Here is a 25,942-nt window from a genome sequence, read left to right on the forward strand (position 1 = left end):
TCTTATAATGTGACTGGACAGTGCTTCATATTTGCTCACCCATCACCCATAGTGAGCAGACTGATAAGGCATAGCAGGCTTGTACTCAGTGAAAATGTCGTATAATGGATTCACTTACTCACCCGAGAACCAATTTAAAGCATTAGTTAAGACAACACATATTGCATCTTCTTAGACAAAAAGAAAAGAAATCAGAGGAAAGCATTTCAAACTTTACAGACAGACTTTGAGATAGTGCTGATCACCAAAATACTGTGTTGCTCAAAGCTAGAAAGTGTAAAGTATTTCAGATTAGTTCAGTCTTGCAGTCAACAGACACCTAGTTCTAATATTTCTTTAACTGCAATGAAACCAGTTTGTCTGAGCTGAGATATCATTAGTAAAAGTTTTTATCGCCAAGTGACAGATGCTGCAGATAAGGATGCTAAACTGATCACTTTGCTGCTTCATATGAATCCTTTTAAGATAAACTGCAAGTGCATGTGTGTGTTTGTGTGTGTATTGCAAGGGCAGCAGTGTAGAACTGTTTTAAATGCCAGTGCAGCTAGTCATAAAACGCAAGTTATATCAGAGGGGATCCCTTTTATTGTGTCTTTACATCTATTTTTGTCATGCTTACATGTAGGCAGGTTCTTAGGTGCAATTTAAATTGCAACATTTGATATGTGGTCACAGAAGAAAGTTCACAAAACTGTCTGTCTTACCTGAAGGGAAAAAAACCCCCACAAAAACACTTTTATATCAAAACATTTTAGATGAGTGTTTTAGATACTCCTGCCAAGGTTCGGCTTTTATCTTTACAGTTTGTGATTTCTAGTTGCTTAACAAGGTGAGACGCAAATTTCTCTTTTATGTTGAAGCATCGTTGCTTCTTTAGAACACTGTTTCTGATGTTTTATTGTCCATGGGCCACATCTTGCAGGAAATGAAACCTTTGACCTTTTCAAAGGGGTCTAACTGTTCTTGAGAAAGTTTCATTTGGTGCACAGGTTAAGCAGAATCCGTTTTTTAAAGACATAATGCATTACATCCATTTTCTCCAGCTGAGCAGAGGTTCAGATGTTTAGAATTTTGCAAGCAACCCACAATGTCACATATTGACACTTTACCCTGTCTCTACCTCATTTTCAGGTGACCGTGGATTATAATCAACCTGTCTTTTAAATAGGTGGATGTTATGACTGAGTAAAGTCTCTTTATAGAAACTGAAAGTAAAAATTTCTATGCCACAGTTTTGTGGGATTGCAACAAAAGCTTGCAGTTATTTTACTACTGCATTAAAAGTTCAAACACATAAACGTGTATGAACAAAATGGGCTTTTCTGTTGTCTTTGAAAAATCTTATGAATACAGTTACATTGTATCCTCATGTTATTGGTATCTATATTTAGTATCACCTTATTGAAAATAATCTTTGTTGGTAGAGCAAGGTTTAACTATATCGCTAAGAATTAAGATTAATAGCTGCATTTAGTATTGGTAAAGTCATACTTATTGGCTTTCACACTGTTTAGGTTTTCAATATAGATTAAACATAGCTAGGATGTATCAGGGTTAGGCTGTCAGATTGTAATAACCTAACATGCCTTAACGTTAGTTTGTCACATTTAATGCTAGGTTGTTGCATTTATGTAAAATCAACCTTCAACCCTTGAATCCTTTGCAGGTGCCTAAGCATTTGCTCTCATAAAGCACCGCCTATTTCCACAAATCTCCTCCTCTCCAGTCGAGTTCCACCTCACAGAGCGCCCCTCCCGAGTGATTTATAAATCATTTTTATATAAAATGAAGGCAAAATAGTTACTTAACTGTGTTACAGAATGTCGCTACATGTTTGATAACTATTCTAACTGTTGTCAATTTTGTCAAGTTGTTTATGCTGATATTTTTTAACTCCCCACACACCCTAACTTTATTTCATTTGTTAATAAACACTAAATTCCTTTACTCTAAACAATTCTATGCTGTTTAAAAATAAAACTTTAGTTTCTCCTTGGGCATATATTCAATGTTAATGGGGCTATTTGTATAAACTTACAATAGGCACATTCATTTCTTTGACAGTATCTATGTAAATTACAAGCCACCATTTTCTGTTGTTGCACAAACTTCCACAAGACTGCAGATTTTAACCTTAGTTTTTCAGCATTCATTTTTTTGTGTTTAATTTTGCCAAGGCATATTCCAAATGAAGAATATAAGCATACAAGTGCCTATTCTGATATCTCATAGCCCAGCTACAAAAAGCGAATCAAGCTCTTTTTAAAGTAATGCCACAAGGACTCCATTGAATGATAATGTGCTTTACGTCATTTTGTCCTCGCCTTTATCTTGAGCTTTTTAAGGAATAGGCAACACAAAAGTCATTAGGGACACAATAAGTCCCCATATAATTAGATAGACAGAGATTGGATGTTTTGTGCACCATGGGGCAGACCCACTTATGACATAATCACTCATCCCACCGATGAGGAGCATTTTGTATGCTGGCCATAAATTGAGATAATTACAATTAGCCAAAACTGAGTGGTTGCCTGTGTCTGATCTGACCAAAACCGAGAGCGTAATTTGCTTGTGGTGGAGAGGATTGGCTCCTACTCAGTCTTATTAGAGAACCCACCCTTTTATTTTTAGACATCATAGAACGTAGAAACTAGAGCCTTGGCTTGTGAGTCTGGAAAATCTTGAATAAAAAGTTTATTCTGAATGTGGTCAAAACTCCAATTAATTTACTTTCAACAAAGCAGCTGCAAAATTTATCAACTAAGAGATATGATAGATATAGAGACAAAATTGTTTGATTTTCTAACTATCCTTTCCTTATACTTTACCTGACATCTAAAGCCATTGTTCATAGTACCTTCAACAAACATAGTTGTAATTGTTAGACATGTCCAGAAAACTTCTAAGTGGAGGCATTCAGATTAGACGTCCAAACCATGCTAATCCATGTATCATTTGTGGGTTCCATTTTTAACTGTCAGCCAAAAATGAAAAATAAAAAAGTGATTTTTTTTTTTCGCCCCCAGATTTAAAAAGTTTGTCTCAGCCTCATATAATATGAAATGAAAAAACAGGCCACTGGACCGATTTTAATTTTAATGATTCATTCCTTGGGTTTACATGACTGGGAAATTGTTCTGTGTGAAAAAGGGTGAACAATCTACTGACACCAGACGTTACAGCAAACATACAGCAAACATGAGATACTTTGGCTTTTACAACATTGAAACAAAAGCTAAAAAATGAAGTACCCTACCATATCCTTCACAAAAATATTTAATATCATAAGTACTTTGAATGTACAACTTCAATCATTACTGAGGTGAATGAATGAAAAAGGAGCCTCTAAAGTTATCCTTTTTAAGCACAAAAGTATCCTAAGCAGTATTAATGCCACATTATGTTTCTCAGTCCACTCTGTGCTTCAGATAATCCAGTGAATCTTTGTGTTTTGACCTCAGTCTCATCTGATCCCTTAGGATTCTTCCAAACCTACCTTCTTACCTATGCAACCAACAGATTTTCAGTCATCTGGCCATTTGATGGCCTTGTCGTCACGGAGCTATACAATTAATGGCAATGTTCGCAGAATCGACTGTTCAAATCTGCATATAAACTTAATTTTTCACACAAACTCTCTTTTGCAGTCTCTGACAAATGACTTTTTCTCTTCAGACCATGCCACAAGCAGAGAATCGTCTGGTGCTAATTTCCCAGCATGAAAGGATGTGCATCTCCTGCAGTGCACAGGAAATTTCTGCATGTTATACTTGTGTTGATAAAGTCCTAAATCAAATTTGTGTATGTGTCCAACACTGCTCTGGCTGCATGCAGATGTATCAAGTAGAACCAAGCAATAAAATATTAAAACCAAATTGGATTTCCTGAAAACTGTGACTGGGCACCCTATGATGGATGCAAATTTCAGCCACTGCTGCATCACTGAAAATTAGGCCTGATCCATCATTCAGTGAGGTGCGGTCAGGGGAGGCAGATGAGGCAGATCACCTGTCATCATGGGAAACTGTTGTGATCCGTGTTTTTCTGTGTAGTTGTTTAGTCTTGTTTCCCTGTTGATTGTTCACAGTTGTGTCTAGTTCCCTGATTACCCTCTGTGTATTTAAGCCCACCTGTTGCCTCTGTCTTTGTCGGATCCTTGTCGTTGGTAGTTCGTCTAACGTTGTAGATGTCAGTCATTTGTTTTCACAGTTGAACTGCTTAAGTCCTGAGTCAACTTAGCTCTTGTGTTTTCAATCTGTTGTCAGTAGCTACAAGTGTACTGTACCGATCACTGTGCCGCCTGCTTCGGACTGTATTGAGCTGCATTCTTCATTAAACATCCATCTCCACTTCTACCTGGGTCTGCTCGGCGTTCTCTCTCACCATCTCCACCCCCAATCATGACAAAACTAGTTTATAATGACAAGATCATTTATATTGCTATTTTCACCCTGTGTTTTTTACGATAAAGTATTTGTTTTTTGTTTAGATTAACCTATTTTGATTATGTTTTCTTTAAAATCACTGCATTTTCATAATTCCATGTACCCCACATGCCACTGGCAGCATTTAGGCTAACATTAGCATTGTGGCTAATGTTAGCTTAAACACTAATTTTAACATACTGAATGGAGTAAGTTCATGTTACTCAACATGTTTGTGACTCTCCATATGCTATTGAGTGCATTGTAGCTTACCTTAGCATTGATGCTAATTTTTAGCATCAGAACGCTGAGTTCCACCCGACGGGCATACTTTGGAAGGCCCCGTTTAAATTTCTTCAGAAATGTTTTAGTTTTTATCTAAAATCTAAATCAATGTACATAAATGGCCATCTATTCTTCTTGCTAAGTCAGGATCAGTACATATTCCAAATAACAAATTGGGACATGAACAAATCTTTAACCAAAGAAACTCCCTGTCAAGGTTGGTGTCTTTCAGCATCTTGGCAACTTTGCTTAAGACAAAAAAAATCTGCTCATGACAAACATCTTCCTTAAAACAGCTAAGTTTCTGTCATATTTGAGCCTAATAAAACTAGCAAATTTAAAATCGTGTATATTTCTTTACATGGCAGCGTTTTCAAGCCAAAATCTGATGCTACTCTAGAGTGTTTTTGATCCACTTGGAAGTTGCAATCTGCCCAAGGCCAAGCAGGCTGAAAGCATAAGGGCCAGTGGGTACTACATTTAGTTCTCTTCCAAGAGACCGCATGTCCTAATGGATTCAGGATGTGTCTGGTCCAGGATGCTGAGTATTAAGAACTCTCTCTCTATCTTTACAAACACAACCTCACCTTTGTACTTGGCCCAAGGATGCTCCTACAGTGGGTCAATGTAAAAGTGCCATTCAACCTGAAAGAGAAGACAAAGAGGGTCATGAGAAGGGCGATTATAGTTGTCTCTGCAGGAATACTATTGCATGCAGGCCTGTGTGGAAAATGTAATATTTCACATTATTTTTGAAACTTTTCTTCCTTTCAAAGTCCTTACAATACAATAATACATTGAACTGAAAGCTGCATGACAATATACAAAGCTGCAACTCTAGCAAGTTTTTTTAAGGTCAGCCATCCACAATTTTTTTCTGTAAATATACTAGTTATGTTCAAAATATGATGAAAATATATCAGCTTTGACCTTCAGGAGAAAAAAAAACATCTACCTTTTCTTCTGGTGGTGTGTTTGTCATGATAGTTCTGATCAGATGTTAACATGCAGTCCACATCTACGTGAATGTCACAATATTACCAGGCCTCTCTCTCTCTTTTTGTCTCTCTCTTTATTCTACTATTTAATACATGTATATTTGAGTCTGTCTATCATATTGACAATGTGTGGTTCTTGCTCTAAATAATAATTGACATTTTTGTTATTATAACACTATCTGACTGTGCAAAAAAACAAAACAGGCATCAATAAAACCCTGCAACTGCCACTATATATGCATGAAGTATCAACAATAATGTAAGTTAACTCAACACCTGTCATCTATCACGGGTCACACAGATTTACTTAATTTGTTTTATTTTTATATATAAAGGAAAATGTATGCATTTCAAAATGACCAGCCAATATTGACAAAAGATTAGCTAAATAAAACCATTTTGTAAAAATAGACAAGCAAAGCTTGAAGGAAAGTTTCAGTGATTATTAGATGTGTTAGTTAAGTTGTCTGAAACTAGATAGGCCTGTTTGCAAGCCTAAAACGAGGAATTAAAAGACAAAGAAATAAATTTCTTTTTTTCTGAATCTGCAAATAAATGCAGTAGAAGAGCTTGCTGCAACAAAGAGGATTCTTATAGTCGTCTCAGAGTATTTGACCGTTCAGCAGCTCACCAAGGTCACCATGCTGATAGCTGCTTAAACATCACGTCATAGTCTTTCATTCTCCTCAACCAATTAATGCCACTTTCATTTCCCGCTACATTTTTTTGTAGATCTTGTTATTGTGCTGCATACCAATACTTCATGTCCCATTGCCTTAGCACAATCAGATCAGGGGACATAAAAACCTTTTTGGTGCTCAAACCAGACTGCATTTCATAGGGACTGCAGCCATATTGATCAAAGCATTTAGATATGTGCAGGTCCTCCTACCCCAGTGCATCGTCATGTTGGAGCCAAAGGAGTCTAGCAACAAACATCTCTGCTGCTACTGCCTGTCTGTCTGTGATTAGCTCCTGGGGAGATATTTTTAGAGCAACCAAGGCTCTTTGAAGAGGAAGAGGGCAAAAGGCCAGCCTATTGCCCTCATCTAGCACTCCTTACAATCCATTTCTGTACTTACAATTCGCATGTTCATTTTTTTCTTCTTGCGACCGTACCGTCAGAAAAAGCTGACTTGTGATTTTTGACTTGTTGCACTAATTAGTTTTATTATTCACTGATCCCTTAATTTGTGTTTTATTACAGAGCAAACATTCATCCAGCACAAATAATAACAGAAAATGGTTACATCTAAATTACCCATCTGAACTGAAGTGGTGAACATGGTTGAGTAATCGGATATTTTCAATAACTGATAAAACTGAAACATACTGCAGGTTCAAAGTAATGGCAAGAGACTGTATGGGGAAACAGGGACAATGTGAATGACGCTTCTAATCATTTTAATAACTACGACTTATGATTAAATTCCCATTTCTCAGCTGATTGACGCTTAAAAAGACATTCATCATTTTCTAGGGTGAATATCACCCATTAAACACTGAATACATTCTCTCAAAAGACTTCCCAAACACAGATTTCACATCAATTCATGCAGTCATTGTGTATTTGTTAAGATAAGCCATGTCCTAATTTAACACATGAATCAGTACACTGCTTTAAACAGAAATATAATACATAACACATGTATTGGTCCAAGCTTGTGACAGACTAGATGAAATAAAGTAGCATGACAAATGTAAGGCTTAAAACTGATTTGAAATATCATTACATATAAAATCTACTAATGCTTTATAGTTTAAGAGCAATTTTTTAGTTTTTCTGAATAAATAATAAAAACAAAAACCCTACAATATCTTCAAAGCTGTTTAGCTGGCTATGGACAAAGCAATGGAACTCTATTTTCTTCACATAACTATTTTGCACAGTTTGACTGTGCACTCAATGTATGCAAATTAGGTAGAGGTGATCTTTCAGCTGATGTTATCCATCATTATGTGGATTTCAATCAATCCTATTCTAAAAGTATTAACGACTTTACAGGTGTTGACCCAAAAGGCATCCTGGTTTAAGCAAGACTGGTTTAGCCTTAAATTATGATGGTGAACATCATTTAACCAATGTTAAAACCAATGGTGGTTAATTGGTAATGGCACTACCGAATGGCTCCCACAGGAGATTCAAGGATTCTTGAAAATGCATGAAAGAATCAAATCAACTCTTCATGTATGTTTTGGATGATTATAACATGAGACAAAGCTAAAAAGATCCTCAAATTTACATAATACTCCCTCTTTAAGAGACTGAATGTAGCATGGTTGTTGGTTACAGTCAAGCTGATTGGAGTGTTAATAACAATATTATAGGTCAGTAGAGAAAAGCCCTTGTTATGCAGAACAACATATATCAGCTATGTCATGTATTCAGAACACACATACTTGCTATGAACATAATAATATTAACCCTCAAATTCAGTAATTTCACATTTGTTTTTGATTTAAGCCGTAGAAACTTAATACAATAGATTTATGCAGCTCACAGAGGCAGCATTACTAAGCCACATTGAGTTTTCTCAAACCATTATTGTGTATTAACACTCTGAGTGAGGTGTAAAAATGGATAGATGTGTGAAAAACACTACCTGCCTATCATGCCTCTACTTTAATTGACAGATCAACTATGAGTGCACCCACACAATCACCAGCTGCTTCCTGGTGATGCCATTCAAATTAGATGGGTATTAAAGAATCCCTCAGCTGAAACTACATAAATTATATATAATGAAATGCAATTAACATTTTTACTCTGACAATTAAATACATTAAAGAGCCAGGCTTGTGGAAAGAGACTGGCAAAGAGGGACAGTGGGCGGAGGGGCCCCTTTTGTATAAAACGGCTAGCTTTAACGTTCACTAACACACTCCGAGCGTCTGCTCAAATGTTTACACACCAATTAGCGCCAGTGGACAGCCTCTCAATCAAGCCAAATGCCAGGTTTGCATTGAATATTAAGTGGCTTATAATGGAGTGAGAAGTGATTGAGCATTATCTTTTCAGCTGTTATGGGATCAATTGCTACATAAGCTATATAAAATCTACATAAAATCGCAAAATTATGTTTTCCTGCTGTGTTGGTAAAAACAAGTAATTAAATGCTTTTTTAAAAGTAAAAATTTAATTAACATTTTGGTGATCAGTAATGGTTTATTAATTCATTAAAAAAATATTTTGATACAGTGTAGCAAAAGTGCAGTGACATTATTAAAAATTAAAGGCAGTATTTTTAAAGTGAGTAGTTACATGGGCTTAATCTTAGATACTGATCACTTAACACTTTCTTTCAAGATGAATTCAATTTTCAGAAATCATGAAAACAAAGAAGTCTAAAACACATTGTGGATCTTTTATATATATATATATATATATAAGGCTGCAGGTAAACAATGCAAAACATCCTGCTTTATAAAAGCTGGAGGAAAAGTGTGACCCGAAGTGAAAACAGACATGCAAGAGTTGCCGAGCTATGATCATTTTATCCCTCATTCAAGTCAGAGCAAACCTGTGGTGTGGTTCACCCCCCATAGTAGCCTTTGGCTATCTTGCTGCATCAGGTCAGCTACATCATCCTGATTACATCTGCTAAAAGCTACCAGTTTGTTTAGTGTTGACATCAGCAAAGCAGCGATGGCCCAAGATACTGATGCTTCAGGAGCCTTTACGCTTATCTTGGCTCCTCCGCAGGAAAATGGAAGAAGGGACAAACATCGGGGTTAAACTGAGGATACCGAGGTACATTCAGTCTATAAAATGAACATTTAGCCTGTAGACTGTCACCAGAGCTCACAATGAGTGTAAAAAAAAAATTCATTATGAAGATAATCAAACAAAAATAATAAAGATTGATCTTAAGCAAATATTTAAAAGTTTCAACAGTCTCAGTGTTCTGAATATTTAACTATGGCAAAGTTTAGGAGTTCAAATAGCAAAAGCCCGAGTACCTCTGGATTTGAGCTTGGATCTAGGAACATCTTAGAGAAGCCGGTTGGTTGAACAAAGTGCTTTTACTAGAGTGTGGATATATAGAAGGTCACAGAGATATGATGGCGCTAAGCCTTTTAAAACTTTAAAAGCAATTAATAAAATCCTGAAATCAATCTTAATGCAAACAGGAAGCCAATGGACAGAAGCCAGATGTATGGGTTCATGTACATGTTCATAACAAAACAGCCAAGTGGTAATAACAGACAACACCATAGCATTTATCTGTTTGTTTAATTTAAAACCATTATCAAGAATAACGACCAGATTCCTGACAGCAGACCTGCTATGAAACTCATGGGCCAAAATTGTTGAGGGTTACACATTTGCCCAATCTAATGACATCAGCCCTTGTTTCCCATGATCTCTGTGTATTCTAGCCATTTTTCCTATTACCAAACAGCTCTTTGTCAGATCCTTCTGTTATTTTACCAGTTTGTATCAGATTAAATACAATAGCACTATTGTGGTTTGATAAACAGTTTTTATCTATCCATTTTATGAGTAAGTTGCAGACAACATCCTCATGTTGTTGCACCCAGTAAGCAGTTCTGCTTGCAAGTGACCACATGCTAAGTTTCAGAGGTTTTAATGGAGTCCTTTGATTGTTGAAATGAGGTGGTGGCCTCTGTGTTCAGAGATCAGCATAATGTTAATAACTCGCCTGCAGAACTGTCCACTTCTGCAGGCCACTTCTGTCCACTAATAAGTTACAGTTATTCCTAAACTGTAACTTTCCAGCCAATTAGTTTGAGACATCATAGTGGGAAATGTGTGATCTGGTGTGTTCAAAGTCATAAATATTTGTCATTTTATTTTCAGTAAATCTTTTTTTTTTTTTTTTTTAGAATATAACAATTATATTATTTAGTTTAGGAACACGGGCCTAAATTACATTGTCAAACAAAAATTTGACAATTTGGACTTTTACACACAGATCTACTTTTTCCAAGGATGTTATCACATTACCACCTTCTGTGCTTTCAAATAGGTCCAATTACTAAATATAATAATCTTCACATAAGCCATTAAGCTACTGGACCTAATGGCTTTTATATATATATATATATATATATATATATATATATATATATATATATATATATATATATATATATATATATATATATAAATATATATAAATGTGTGTGTGTGTGTGTAACTATGTTGAACAGTATTGTGAAATTGACGTTGTGTATGTGATGTTTAAGCTGATATACTACGCTGTATCTGTAATTATGTGTCTAAATTCTGAACTCACACTGCAGTGGACGACGGCAGCACTGCTTTATTTTGAAGGTTTGTCCAAAATGCCATATAAAGTCAGACGTTTCTCACATCTCCCTGCCCACTCCATTCCTCCTTATTTCCCTTTCTCAATGCTTCACCCAACCTCCAACCCCATGGAGCAAAGAGGAGGTTTGTTGATGGATGTTGAAGGCTGCTTTGGTCCCACAGCAATTAACTCTTCTCCTGCAAGAAGCAGTTTGTCAAATTGATGGAATCACCCCAACTCTGCTGCCTGTCACACAATCCAGGAGGGGCTTCAGACAAATGCCTCATTTATGTGTTTGCTTTACAGTTTTGCTTGTGGTAAAGAGCGAACACAAGTAGAGAGCTATACCAAGAGCATTGGAAGTCATTGAGTGCTCCATTGATGGTTAGGGAACCAAAGCAAATGGCTGTTCAGCAAAGTGGCTCTGTGGAAGAACAGAGAATACAGATAGGAAATCTCTAATTTTACTAATATCACAGTGAGTGTGTTCCTTCAGTTTATTACTCCATTGACAATAAAGATGGGAGGGAAAAGAAATTCAGTTGCCTAATGAATTTTATTTATTGATGCTTTGATAATTGCTAAGATTATTTCAAAGGCAAGCGTTTCATGCGTGCATAAAATAACAGATCATTTTGAAAAGTCCAAATAACTGTCTCAGTTCAAAGTAAGCCTAATCATAAAAGGGAATTAAATCTAAAAAAAAAAAACTAAAAAAAAAATCTGCCATGAATAAGCAAGAGATAAATCAAATCAAAGAAGTATTTGAGCTGAATTTAGTTGCTCAATCCATACCATTAGACTGAAAACATAACATGACACAACTCAGAAAGTGAATAAATTCATTATTTGTGTTTCATGTTTCCTGTCTTGACATATCAGGCATACCATATGTAGAAAATGTGCATATTTGAGGGCCAGGGTGTATTGCAACACTCAGTGGATAAGCACATCAAAGAGCTGGTAGACACTGTAGCCACATGCAGACAGTCTCCAGTGACCTCTGCAGAACACATATATTCAAGCTACAGAGGTAAATAGGCAGCAATGCAGTGCAGCAGGAATTCTCAGGCCAAATGGACACAGAGGGAGTCCAGGAGAAAGAAACCCCCACTAGAACCCACATCAAACCCCACAGTCAGCCACACACATCCGTTAGGAACACAGGATCCGTGAGATCCATAAGATCCACAAGCCACTAACTAGGAACCGTTGACCCTACAAAGCACGCTCTAATGTATTACGTTGTTGCATGTGTATTCAGTCTGTGTGTCCATGAGCCTTTGTGAGGTTTCAGGAAGGAACTAGACTTATTCGAGCTTCAAGTAGCAGAAATTCCAGGAAGAAAAAAAGGCATTGAGGAAAAGGAATATAAAGTGCAAAAGAACTTCAGAACTTTCACTCACCTAATTCTAAGTGATGCTGTATGGGATGCAAGATTTCATCAGGCTGAAACATTTAAATATTTTACCAGTTACTGTCTCTTTGAATCTAGTGTGTTGTACTTTTATATCTTATGTGCTATTTTGGGCTCTTAAATTTTCTTACTTTGGTACTAACTCTTAGCTTAGCTTTACATATGTGTGTATTGATTTGCTCTGGAGCATGAAGCTATTTGAGGTCATGTTTGACTGGCAATTAAGCAGCCATGCCTTCTAACCCTTCTTCTTTTACTTTATCTCCTTCACTTTAGTACCTGTCATGCTCTGGTACAACTGCACTCCCTTTCTCCATTGTGCCACCTTTTTCTGAGTGACATTAGATTAAAAAATCATCCTCATACTCCTGATTTTCCATAGTTGTTAAGAACTAGTGTCTACAAAACAAAATAAAAAAATAAAAAGAGTCAACTATCCTAATAAAATTATGTGCCTTCCATTTGTCTTTAAATCTTCACACAACCTTCAGTTTTAATTACAGCCGTGACTTTACACCGCTCGCCATGAACTTCAGATTGTTATCAGACATTTATTTTTATTACATTGTTTGACAAATGAGTATACCCTGAGAAACTCATTAAATATAGATTCATATCAGAGACTTTTCAAAAGAACACATGCTTAGCTCCATGACTGAGCATTAACTTAAAAATTAAGATAGGATCCATTAAAGGTAGTAAGAATGACACCAATAATGCTTCTGCAGAAACTACACCAGCCATTTTAAAACTTCCCATAGTTAAAAGTATATTACTTTTGCACCTTGTTTCCTTTTGCCAGTATTGACTTTGTGTCCAGGTTCTTCGAGTCATTTCCCCCTCTGCAGCTGCCTGGACTTAACTCACACTTCAGAGCTAGATAAGTGTTCTTTGCTCCACTGCATTTCATAACAACATACAGACACCCAACCCAACGGTGTGTGTATATCTTCTGAACACATACGTAGAGGCCGACTCTAAGCTTATATCGGACTGCGGACATTCTTTTAAGCTTTCCAAGCTGTACTGGAAGAATTGATGCTCTGCATTAGGTAAGGTAGAAAAGCAGTTTATAGATGCTGTTTGTCCGTAAGCTGCAGCCTGTCTTCAAACAGGCACTGAAGTTCAACGCTTTTCCAAAAGTTTCTGACATGTGTAACTTTTTTGTAACTTTTTTACATGTACGTATTATGTATGAAATCAGTTGTAATTAAAGGTTATGCAAAGTGACATTGTATCAGTGCACTGATCAAGCTCGGGTCCTCTACCAGAAGTCAAGGAGCTTGATAGTTATTTGCATTATCTACCAAGGATCACAATGGTTGGTTATCCATTACCCTTTTGTCGGTATTGTATCTGGAAGCACCACAGTTATACATGGTTATTTTCTCATATAATTATAATTTTGTAGAATAAAACATATTCTTCTTAGTCTGTTTAAAATAATATAAGTAACCAGTCAATTCCAGTCTGAAAATACACATTCTAAGCAGCCTAATTTAAAGTTAGCACAAATTAATTCAATCTGCTAAAAAAAAGATAGAGAATGAACAAACATAAATGTTTCCAAAAAACAATGTTTCTTTTCTTTGCTACATCTTATAGTGTGCCCGTTGCCCTATTGTGTTTAAACCGAGAAAATTGAACATAGGTTAAGACACAATACTTAAAAAAATGGCTTGGTCTCTTTCAGTCCTTATCGACAAATGAAATGGCTGGTAATGTACTCATCTTTTTGCCAAGACAACATCTTAAACCACGTTGTCGTTTACAGAGGTTCTATACAAGTCCAAATGAAGGATCGAGCGAAACAGTAATTTTTGATATGGAGGTGGAAATTGTATGTTGCTTGTCAAGATAATTATGTGTGTATCATAATGCATGAGCCAACAGTGATTACAGCTAAGCATTCTCTTGATTGCTTTGTGGTTGCCAGCTCGTTTTATACCCCAGGTCGGTCACTAGAATCAGACACGAGACATAAAAACACTCATTAACCTTCTATTTTTTATGCTCCAGACTGAAGTTAACTAAAGCCCACATTACCGTCTCATAATTACGTTGTTGTACTTGTACATCATCAGTATGCTTGGTATGCCTCAAATTAATCTAAGATCTGATGTTTATGTTATTAGAGGGCTTTCTTTAGGTGCGTCTTTAATTTATATTATGTCCAACCTACTGGCTCAGTAGTGTGTCTGAGTTTGCTTGAGCCTCAAACAATCATCAAATCAATCACATTGACACATGGTTGCAGTCCTGCGTTGAGCCAGTCACTTAATGGCATTTTTTTCAGCCTAAGTGATCATATTTAGACAATAATGTCACTTTCACAACAATAATTACAAGAATGCTTATACATGCAAGCTCCATGTAGAAGGAACCTAGGCTGGGACTTGAACCTGAAACCTCCGTACTGCAAGGCAATATTAAAAATATTAATATTACACTCTTTGGTGCTTTTGTTTTTCACACATTACAGAATAGCCAGACGATCCTCTGCCAATGCAAAACATTCACTTTCAAATGTCAAATATTTGAGTTTGTATCCAGTGAACAAGCTGCTTTACAGCCTCTGACTGCAATCATCCACTTAGAAGATTAGCTGTTTTTAATCGACAAAGCCAGTTGCTTCAAAGGTCAAACTGAGAAGATTTTATCTATCACACAAAGTTCAGCTGAGGCTTAGATATGATCCTCTTGATTAGGCATTATCATTGTCCAAAAAATTGATTTCCTAATCAAAGAGTGGTCTCAAATTTCATTCCTAAAGGGTCGATTGACCAAAAACCGTTGATTAGGAAATCAACTTTTTGGAGAGGTGAGGAGCGATATGACAAAGTTGTACCAAGCCGTACAGCTGCAACCGCTGCCTAAGAACTGTTCGACCAGAGAGGCCAGGAGAGAGATGGTTTCAGGAAAAATAATGCAAACGAATTGCAAAAAATTTTGAAAAATTCACACAGAAACAAACCTAAATAACCTACCGTATTTTCCGTACTATAAGGCGCACTTAAAAACCTTCAATTTCCTCAAAAGCTGACAGTGCGCCTTATAATCCGGTGCGCCTTATATGTGGACCAATACTGAGCCACAACAAGTCTAGCAACTACGGTAAGCAGCTGTCAACTTAATTTTCGCCCATAGAAGAAGAAGCGTGCAGTGCATGCTGGGATAGTTGTCAGAACGCTGGTTTGTCAATATAGTTTGACTGACCTATCTACCAACCGTCTAGAATCAGGTCGTCTGCAGGTCATTTAGCACCACGTTCTCCACGAACATGCTGTGCGCGAACGGAGAAGGGTGACCATCATCCGGCCACGCCCGGGCCCAGTCGCGGAAAACTCCCCTCGCAGACCGGAATCGGACCGTTTTGTTGACATTCTTGATCTCAACAAAGTGGCTTTAGACATTCATTCGGGGTACTTCGACTAGGGTTACCAAGGGACCAGCCCCTATACATTTAAAGCTGGGGGGGCGGGGGAAGAAAGACAGAGACTGTGGCGGCAGCATGTCGGTTGGTCTGTGTTACCCAGAAAGCAGTTGGGCACAATATCGCAACACCAATACCGTGAGTGAAACAATGACTGGGGCAGCCTACTGTATAATCTACTCGTGGGACTACTTTATTATTATACATCCAGATTTGTAGAGTAAGGCACTAATTTAATAATCAAATTAGCTTCACCATAAAGAAATTAGATTCTTTACATGCTTTTCTTGGTGACACTGCTACCATTTTGTTTTATGTTTACAAAGGCTGGGCTGCCTACTTTATTGTTTTGTATGTACCTATGAATACATTTCAATCCAATCAAGCTATTTTGCGAATATGAACATAGCTAATGTCTGGTTTTGATACATGTTTTATTGCACTGAAATAAAAACAAGAAATAACAAAAGTGTTAAAAAAATAAAAGCAACACAAGAGACCAAATCTTATAAACGCTGTAATTTTTCTACATATTATATTGCTTTCTTCTTTCCTTAAAGCACTTCTTTAATCTTTTAAACTGATGAACATTACTTCATGCCTTAGGGACTGAAACAAAAAGCTGTTGACCAAGCACCTGCATATAATAGGATGGAAGCACATCATTTTTAACATGTACTCTGTGTCTTACTATTGGCAGTTTTGTCTCACAGTTAATTACACCACAACCACAGAAGATGAAAGTTACACATTTAAACATGGCATCCTTTTCTTCAATTAAATGCATCCACACAAGAACAAGCTAAGCAGCCAGGGTATTGGGCTACACAAGCACAATGCCTGTCAGCACCCAATTAGAGCCTAAGGGGGCAAATGAACACAAAAGCCAAGAAACTCCAATTAACAATGACACATTGATTTGGTGGCAGGCGTATCATTGTCTTAAAATTAGAATTAATCAACACGGAAACATCCAGTTGATGGTTATGCCACAGAAGTGCCGTGGCTTCAGGGAACCAGATCTGAGCTGTAAGCTGATGGGTTAGCCTCACTGTTTTTTTTGTTTTTTGTTTTTTGTTTTTTTAATCTGCATCAACTGAACATAAGACACAAAAGAATATCTCTGTTATGCTTTAGCATTAATTAAGTGCTAATGTATTTTCCTACAAATCGTACGTAACTGTAATATAAATACAAATACATGTGTGAATATGCATGTGGGTGTGTCTGTAGATATGTTGATTAGAAACATCTTAGAATTGCAAGGCCTGTAAAGTGAGGTTTCGGTATCGGAATAATAAAGCTGTTCAAATACATTAGTGTTTTCCTAATCACTTTCCTCATGTTTCATTGCTTCAAGAGATATCTGGATCACACCACAGCAGGATTTATGACTTTCCTCTCTTTTCTTGTCTAGATTTTTGTATCCCTGCATTGTAGATCTTCCATCTAAAATGTCTCCTTTGTGCTTCTCCTAAACAACTTCCACTGCCTTATTGTGTTATGTATCTAACTTTACTCACTGGCTTTTTTTATTTTTTTTTATTTTTTTTTTTTTTTATTTACTGAACCTGTTTTAGTTGATAAATGTCAACATTAATGTACTTATTTTCTGATATTTCATTGCATATGCTTGAAGATAATTTAGCAATATTGAATTTTGTAAGAAACCTACTTTCCTGTTTTGTAAAATAGAAAAAAAAGTGCTATCTAAACTGCTTTAATTAGAACTGCATTTACTGCAGAAATCCGGTTTAAATGTATACCTTCTGTCAGCCTACAGCTAGAATTACAGGAAATCTGAATGGCATGGCCATGAGAATAAATAAACAGTAAAGCAAGACTCTTGTGAAGAGATGTACCCTTTTGGTGTTAATAGAAATCAGTAAGTTAATATTATTTATGGTGGAGTCTTCCTTATGAAGCAATTGGTAGGGCTTGAAGCAAGATGGTTCAAGGTTCATATCTGGGCTGGGGCTTTTCTGAGTACCTGCTCTGTGTGTGCATGTGTGGGTTCTACGTGGGTACTCCACCCCCCTACCACAGTTCAGAAACCTTCCTGTTAGGTTAATTAGCTGCTCTAAATACGCCTTAGTGTGAGAGTGAGCATGCATGGTTTTCTGTCTTGTGTCTCCATGTTGCCTGTGAAAGATTTTCGACTTACCTCACCCAGTGGCTGCTTGGGATTTGCACTCAATATCAAAAATGGATAAAATGAATGGACCCCACTAAGGACAAGGGTGTACAGAAAATGGATGGATGGATGAATGGAATCAAGAGGTTTAGGCAGTTCTTCCAAACATGTGTAAGAGTAGAGTAAGAATTATCAGTGACTTAAATCACAACACAAAGTTTAGGTCTTGATGTGATGATGATAAAATATGCATATACTCTATGTCATTGAATGTGCATTGTCTTACAGATTTTCTCTAGCCTTCTTTCAGATGTTTACAATAAACTAACAGAAAATGCTAAACCATTTGACTTTATGTATTTTGGAAATTTACATAATTGAGAAATACTAAGTGGTGATAAAAAATTAACTAATTTGTTGCAGTTACCAGGAAGAACATGTAACTAAATCGGTAACTTATTAAAATATTGGTCATTGCAGTTGTGCTGCGTCTGTTCATTACCGTACATTTTATTTTTCTTTGTGTCTCTTATGGACATTTGCGCCTTATCTGCATTTTAAAGTAGCACAACTCACTACTCACCCAGGAAGAAACTAGTCGACAGCCAGACTGCTTCCTTTGATCCTAAGTATACACATATTTTTTTGAGATACCTCGTCTGTGCCAGCCCACTTAGGGCATTAGCGTACTCACTGAAATACATTTTGCTCTGTTTTGAACTGGAGAAACTCACTTCCTGACAGCCACCTGAATTTTACGCGTCATCTGGGTCACATGTCTGTAACCCAGCGATACACAACAAAATGGTTTCAAACAGATGTGTAATTTTCCAGCCACACATCTTTGACCCTGAGTCAGACGCAGAAGGAATCTTGGGTCATATATAAAGTGGGACTACATACGATCCTGAGCCCATGCTGATTTTCAGATTCTGCTTAAAAGCATTATTTGTGACTAAAAATCGTAAAATTAAAAGGTTTCTACCAATTTTGTGATTGGGAGTGACCTGCTATCAGAATTATGCCAGGATATTGTTAATACCTTCAAAAATGTGTGGCTTCTCTTCGACTTCCTGTGGGACATAAAATAATATCGATGTGTTGTGTATGAATTCAGCCTGCATTTTGAACGTGTTAGTGTTGAAAAAAATACAAAATACACAGTTCATTACATTACATTCATTACATTTCCAAGAAATGTGATGAAATTATTCAGATGCATCAATAAAAGCTCAAAATGCATATGACATTAATACAAGTAATAAATAGTTGTAAACTTCTGAAAAAAAAAACTTATAATCATTGTCTTTCTGTCTTTGCAGTGACTTTTATTTCATTGAAATATTTCTCCCTTTTTCTGCAAAAACATACAAGCATCAGCCACTTATATGTCCCCTTCATGCTATGTGATGGAGTGTAGGTGGCTTCTGTGCAGGTGGTGATTGATTGATTCATGTTTTTCATCAAAGCTTACCAAAGCAGCAATAGCTCACTGCTGAAATTGTTTAGTACAAACCTGTATGAGTCAGCTGATGCTGATACAGCCTTTGACATTTTCCTTACATCTCAAACATTAGGTGTTACAATAAAAGTGGTCTCTGAAGCAGTGGGACTGACCATCTTTGTATGAGGCACAGTCAAATATTGTAGCCATGTTGTTTTAATTTACAACACTTTCTGATTCTTTATTACATTACAGAGTACTACGATATACAACCGGCATATTGTATTTGTACATCGTGCTAGTTTTTTACACACAACATAATGACCTGAAAATGTATTAAAAAGACAAAATCAAAAATAGAAGCAATACAAATTCTGTGGAAGGTATGACAGAGATGTGTTTAGCATTTGTTTCATCTCAAAAATCATCTCAAAAATCAAACACAATATGAAGGAAATTAAGAAGAAAAACATAATCTAAATATGCTTGGCTCGATCGGTGCAGCCCTTTACTTTTGGGTGATTGTCCGACACATGTGAAACTGATCTTATCCACCGATGTTATGTTCGTTTAAATAGCCACAAAGCTTCAGCGTTTGAGCATGTTTTACACTATATGGAAACCTAAAATTCAAGACACTTTATTGATGGCTTATATTTGGCTTATATTTTCTTAGTTTTTCCTCAAATGACCTCAAAACCTTGCAATTTTGCTGAGTCCGTTATTTTTGGTAAGAGGCTCAAAACATGTCTGTAGACGCCATTAAAAAAGATGAAAGACTAAAAGAAATGATTTGTTTGGTTTAGTTAACTAAGTAGTTTGGACAGCAATGCTCTAAAATTTTCATTTATGTTTAGAGAGCACGACCTCATGCAATTAAAACAAGTTTGTATTGCTTCACAGGCATTTTTCAGTGTTTTTCAATAAAATAAGATTGGAACATTGGAGATGTGTTGTGACCTAATAATACTCGACAGTGTCAGATATAAAAAAAAAACATAACTAACGATATCGACCAAAATTGTTAAGGGCAAGTCATGCTTTTTGAAGATTGATGATGAGCAGGAAAACAGAATCAGTGGACCCCTAGCTAATTATCCGTCAGCAGACTCTTCTGTTTTGTTGGTGCACAGAAAGAAAAAGCCTGTTCAAAGTGAGCCTTGGGTGTAATCAGCCGGTATCTACCAAAGGAAAGTAGATCGAGTGAAGGTGTACAGGAATGGCAAATCTGTCAAACACTCAGTGTAAGGCTATCTACATTTTGTGTATTAATTGAAAGACCTTAAAATTGAATCTCACCTCTACTTGAGGTCGATGTAGTGAAGCCAATCCAGAATTACAATATTTAGAAATCTGATCTATCACTGACATATGCACATTTCACCGTCTGTTTCCTTTGAGAATATTTTTTTTTGTTAACCTATAATGCAAAACATAAAACCAATCAAATCAACATGAGCCCTTTTAAACAAATATTAGTTTTAATTATTGTTTTTAAGTTTAGGCTTACATGGTGCTGTGTGGGAATTTGAGTGTGTATCTTGTGTTACCTGGCATTAGCATCTCTGCAGGAAAGCAATCCAGCAGAGCAATATAAAAACAGTCAACTACCTCCACATTCCGACTGCATGATTTGCATCTGCATTTGCATATATTTTTTTTTTCATATGCTAACTTAAAATGTGAATCATCTGGTGGTCTGCCAATTTAAAGTAGATTGATTTTTTTTTCTAATTTGAATAAAATAGTACATTACCTATTTCCACTCATTTCAATTCCATTTCTTGCTGAAACAGTTTTTCCTTTCAGTTCCTTTAAAGCTATTACTTTAATTTTATTTTCACATTCTAGAGCAAACAAGTAAAACAACAGTTGTTTATTTGGGGCTCACACAAGCTTTTTTATTGGACTATGATTGCGACTGAATACTACATGGTAATTTGTTTGCGAAAATAAAGCTTATCTTCTGCCAGATGACACCTCTTTTTCACCCAAAAGAGAAAATTATTCTCCCAGCAACACTGCCACTGTGCATACCTTTGTTAAATTTACAATAATCAACATAGAAATGTGTTTACAGACTGCAAAAAAGAAAAAAAAATTGAAAAATAGAATCTTTAAAACCAAAGAATTGGAAAAAATACACATGGTCTCTAGGATGCTTTATTTCTTAGATTTTATGCAATCATCAAGGAGCAAACAGATTGGTTGTTCCACATGTCTTTGCTTTGACAAGTAAAAGGATGGTGCGACTGTAGCATGACTATTATTAGAACGCTATTGTGTCCACACTGTAGCAATTTGCTGTCTGCTCCAAACACTGAGATTGCCCTGATAAGTTCTCAGTGAAAAGAAAAGAAATGAAATGATGCATGGGTCAAATGGATGCATTTCCAGTCATTGCTCTCTGACCTGTAAAGAAGAATGTGGTCATACAAACAGGCTCTCTTTGGACTGTAATTTGCAAAACAATCTTTCACTTGAAATACTATGTGAAATATGTGCAATACGTTCAGAAATGTGAAATAAGTTCCATTGCCTAATTTAAATCTGTCGTTTTAACTTTTATTTTTGTCAACTCTGTTCTCGATTTTTCACTTCACTGCAGCAGAAACAAACTTTTTGAATCATTTATTTGTAACATGATAGAGATATATCATATATGTTCAGAGGACACGCTGCAGAGAGACTGCACGAATACAAATTACTTCATACATCTGCGCATACAAATGTGCTTTACAGATGGATGCTTGAGAAATGTAAAAAGAGGCAATCAACTGGCAAAGCAAATATAGATGGTTCCCCTATGACGATATGCAACCAATTATATGATAGTTTAGTCTAACCCTGGATAAATGTGCACTGGCATCCGAGACATGCTTGTCAAGGTCTGAATAAGCCAGTGTGCTGACAACTACACGTAAGACTCTTCTCGTGCAAATATACTGCAAACAGATCCAGATTCCTCCACATTCTGCAGATACTGTATGCTTCAGAGCAAATTTGAGCGGAAGTCATGTTTCAGCTTACATCGAAGGCTATTGTGTTTTAACTAACAAACTTTGTTTTTATTCTCATGAAATACATCCATATATATATTCGTATCTCTCTCTATATATATTGATCATTGAGAATATTATATGAAAATGTATACTATTATATGAGAATGTATACTCCTCTCAAAGAATTGTTTTTTAAGAGATTTCAAATCAAACCAGTTCGCCTGTCTGTCACTACCCACCAGTATATATTGCATTTCCGTTGTCAACTCCATACATTTCAACCCAGTACATTTTCATAATCAGTTGACATTTATAGTTTTTATTTATCACCATTCTTTTTTTTTTTTATACTTTAATAAATATTAGCCCACATACAAAAACACACATTCACATGTCTGCCATAAAGATTTGAGATATAAGAAGATATTCACAGCAAAGTGTATCTAGAGGAACCTTGAAGATTAAGTTGAAAACCTCATGTATGAAAAATGTATATGAACTTTCTACAAGTCAGCTTTCTTTGTAGGTATGATTTATGTAGCAATTATTCATGAGAGTCTCTCAAAGGCATTACAATTAGGTAAAAAGGGAGAATTTGTTAACAACACAACATTTTTCTTCATGTTTTTTAGCGTAAACAGGCAGCAGGAAAAAAACTAATTATTGAAGTATTTGATCCATATTGCACATGACTGAATTTGGGCAACAAAATGGTGCAGCTTTATATGTCAGTTGAAATTGACAGAGTTTTAGCAAATAACATGGTTTTTAAGAAATAGTGTAATAAACTGAGAAAAAGCAAGTTGGAAGTCAAATAGATTGTAAAATTGGGAAGAAAAAATAAGACATATTGAGCTCATACATTGATGAGAGTACTCTCTTTTCTGCATGCAAAGTGAGGTAGTACGCTTGTTCGGATCAAACTTCCCAGCACAAAACCCCTCTGGATAGCCTAATGATCTAGCTAATCAGGTTAGGAAATGTGTTTAAATAAGCCCTTTGATTTATTCAAATATTCATTGCACATTCCTTACTTCAGTTGAAATAATGAGAGACAAGGAGAGAGGGGCAGAGACAGGGAGGGAAGGCTCAGAATGGTGAGAGAAAACAGATTGAGGAAAAAAGGGGAAAATGAATCAAGAGAAGACAAAATGTAATTTGTCATCCCATTCAGACAACCAGTGCCTGAAACGAGAATTACCAGAGAATGTAGAGAGTGCTCTTTAATTGGACAAGACCACTCTTGACATTTTTAAAGCCAAACTTCAGTGACAATGATGGGGGAGAATGTGTCAGAACTACAAATGATTCTCTCTGCCATTGCTGCTGATCATACGATTTACAAAGACTTCTTTATTAGTTCACCATATCTAACGGGTCCGATATCTTAACTGGCCTGTCTTGTAAAATGTTTTGAACAAGATTCCTTTGCTGCTGTCACACCGTTTCATGTCTTGCTGTGGATTGAAGTATCTAAAAGAACGTTTTACCAAACATCTTAAGTCTGTGTGTTGCTTTTGATGCACCCGCCGTTTCCTCTTACATGTTTATTGGGATAAAGGGTGTGAAATGCACAGTCTGCTACCACATGAGGTCACCATCTTGTTATCAACACACTCGTGGCGTTTTCACATCATACTTGTTTAGTGTGTCTTAAACAAACTAAAGACTGTTTCCTTATCTAGTCTGCTTTGTTTGGACATATATGACAGCTCCCTCACACTTGATGTGGACTAAACAAGAAAATTCTGGTCTTCCTAGAAAGCATGGGTCACAGGTCATTTGCAAGTAACCTGACTTATTTAAACTGGGAAAGCGACCAGGCTACAATGCAAGCCAAAGAAGGGAATTGCGATCTTATATTTTTGTTTTATGGATAGATGTGTAATCTGAAGCTTGTGTATCCCTTCATCAGTGTCTTTTAAATCACAGGGACCTGTTGTAATCTCTTTCTGTTTGCTATCTTTTTCAGTGTTCGTCTCATGAACAATGGGCAACATACTAACTAGGGGGCATCTTGTTATGCTGTTTGTTCTGGGTGGTCAACTCTGTTGGTCATCATTCAAATCGTTGAGTGATTTCACTGATAAAAATCCAGTGAATATGATTGTGTATTTGCATTAAAAACCAAGTCCAAGTCATTAAAAATAAAGTTCAATTTTTGGAAATACAAGGCTAATGGCTCATAACAACCAGTTCATGTTAGCTGTACTGTCACAATAATGACCACATGAATGTCTCTCAAAATGACATTATAAAACATACCCTAAATTTGAACTATGCTAGAATTGTGAACTAAGGTTTTAAATGTGGATGCAGAAAATGGTGTTAAAATATTAGAAATTCTCCAGCTCAAACCCTACTAAGAGCAAATAGCGAAGGACAATATGAAGATTGTGAAATATTAAAACACACTCTGTTTGATTTATTTAGAAATTTAACATTAGTAGGTTTTAATTTGTATCAATAATTTTTAGAGCATAAATCCCCATTTATGTTTCTAATTAGCTAAATGTTAAATTTGATTTGTTTTTCCAAAGAATATAAAGCAATCTCTAGGAGTGAATTAAATGTTAAAAGAAAGATAATTGTTAAATCTCCATGTATTAATATAGGTCTAAGAAAAATCTGTACAGTTTTGGAATTCTAACCTACAGCAAAGCAGGCTTAAAAGTTTTTTTTCTTTTTTTAAATTAACATTTAATTTATCCGGTGAATTATTAAGAACACTTTTATTTACAATAACAATCTGACAAGGAGGGAAGAAGTAATTAGATGTTAAGGTCATCAGTCGTTAGAGACTTGTGACTTCACTTGAACTTGGAAAAATAACTTGTGAAAATATCTGACAGATAAACAGAATCCACAAAGTCAAAATTTCTGATATAAAATGAAAATATTAAATTATTTTCTAAATATCTATTTTTTCTTTTTTCAACCAAAGAACTGAACCATCTTGCTCTGTTAAGCCGAGCAAGATGCTGAGGAGTGACTAAACAGATGACACTTGCCAGGCTAAAATTGTAAAAACCAATCAGAGACAAATAAAAACAATCCTCAGGGGAGAAACACACACAAAAATAAAATAAAAAATACAGGTCATCTTTTTTCCTGTCAAAATAGAGGCAAGGGCTGGATTTGGACATTTTTGACACTGACATATTTTGACATTGACATAATTTGACAACTGTACAAAGACAGTCACGAAGGCTTGATGTGCAGTAAGTCTGCATTGCTCAAGGTGTTACTTGTCCACCATCCTCAGTAAAAGTTGTAGCTATGGAGGAAAAAAACAAAAAAACAGATTGACAATTTCTGGGTGAATCAATACCATCAATGCCATGAAATAAGCTAAAGAAAAGGCTTTGTCTTGGTTTAATGCTTCACTGATTCGGGAAAACAACTGCAAGCCCCATATTGATACTATGTTGATAAGAAATACACACTAATCCAGAAGACAAAATGTAAAATGTGGATTATAATGCAATGGCACTCTCACTTTCAAAAAAAAAAAAAAAAAAAAAAA

This window comes from Poecilia latipinna, unplaced genomic scaffold, assembly GCF_001443285.1.
Source record: "Poecilia latipinna isolate Pla-1442-1.1 unplaced genomic scaffold, P_latipinna-1.0 Scaffold994, whole genome shotgun sequence".
Lineage (NCBI taxonomy): Eukaryota > Metazoa > Chordata > Actinopteri > Cyprinodontiformes > Poeciliidae > Poecilia > Poecilia latipinna.